General features: G+C 50.1%; 1 protein-coding gene across 1 annotated transcript in view; it reads right to left on the bottom strand.

Annotated features, from left to right (window-relative positions):
• Positions 1–673, bottom strand: part of UBR4 (ubiquitin protein ligase E3 component n-recognin 4) — a 103,213-nt gene that overhangs the window by 4,603 nt on the left and 97,937 nt on the right.

Here is a 673-nt window from a genome sequence, read left to right as displayed (position 1 = left end):
AATGCCACCCCCCAAACCCTCCATTCAATGCCAACCCCAAACCTTCCATTCAATGCCAACCCCAAACCTTCCATTCAATGCCAACCCCAAACCTTCCATTCAATGCCAACCCCAAACCTTATATTCAATCCCAACCCCAAACCTTATATTCAATCCCAACCCCACTGTTGGACTCTCCGTCCATGACCGAGTGCTCAACTTTTTAGAGGGGGTGACACCAAAATGACATTTTGGTGTCACCCGGGTGCGGGCCGCACCCCCCTTGTGATGCCACTGACCTCCAGGCCTCGTCTCTCCCCCAGCCTGTGACTGGACTGATGAGCTGATCTGTCAATCTGCTCCTATCAGCATGTCCCTTGCTGGCACATGAGCACTGCAGATCAGCCGATTGGCTCCTTGTGCTGCTTCTCTCTCCCAGTCTGGGCTCTGCTGTACAGGGATTGCAAAAGGCCGATACCAGATGACATTCAGATACTTTCACCGCTTGTATGAAATGATAATGTACTATGTCATGATGTATTCATGAATACCGAGCGGGATTAACCTGCCTGGAAAGCACCTACAGAACATTTCTTTGCACCGGGGCCACCGAGCTGAAGATCCACAAGTTATATATTTAGTAAATATTCAGCTATTACTGTATCTGCAGCGATGAGGAACGTGCCCACCTCCC

Source organism: Nanorana parkeri, unplaced genomic scaffold (assembly GCF_000935625.1).
Source record: "Nanorana parkeri isolate BGI_ZX_2015 unplaced genomic scaffold, ASM93562v1 scaffold323, whole genome shotgun sequence".
NCBI lineage: Eukaryota > Metazoa > Chordata > Amphibia > Anura > Dicroglossidae > Nanorana > Nanorana parkeri.
Note: the sequence above shows the minus strand (reverse complement) of the source record. Positions and strands in the feature narration are given on the sequence as shown.